General features: G+C 55.3%; 1 protein-coding gene across 1 annotated transcript in view; it reads right to left on the reverse strand.

Moving 5' to 3' along the window:
• The window catches only part of LOC104622403 (ephrin type-B receptor 1-like), a gene marked incomplete at its 5' end in the record, with an annotated part of 22,749 nt that overhangs the window by 14,671 nt on the left and 7,816 nt on the right, over positions 1-262 (reverse strand).

Here is a 262-nt window from a genome sequence, read left to right on the forward strand (position 1 = left end):
AAGAGCGGCATCCCAGCAGCTTACGTGGAGCCAGAGCAGCAAGCCAGCAAGGGAATTCCGGTATTTAAACCAATTATTCTTTTTAATTAGGGGCCTAGAAATCCTCAGTGTTCCTTCTCCCTGGGATTGCTTGTTCCGAGGATGTCTCCCACAGAGGGGCAAAGACAGCAAAGCTCTCCCCAGCGGGGACAAGCCAGGGCTCGATGACAGTCCCCAGCTCTGCTTGCCATCACAACAGCCTCTCTGGGGGAGCCAGCACCGC

This window comes from Phaethon lepturus, unplaced genomic scaffold (assembly GCF_000687285.1).
Source record: "Phaethon lepturus isolate BGI_N335 unplaced genomic scaffold, ASM68728v1 scaffold23426, whole genome shotgun sequence".
NCBI lineage: Eukaryota > Metazoa > Chordata > Aves > Phaethontiformes > Phaethontidae > Phaethon > Phaethon lepturus.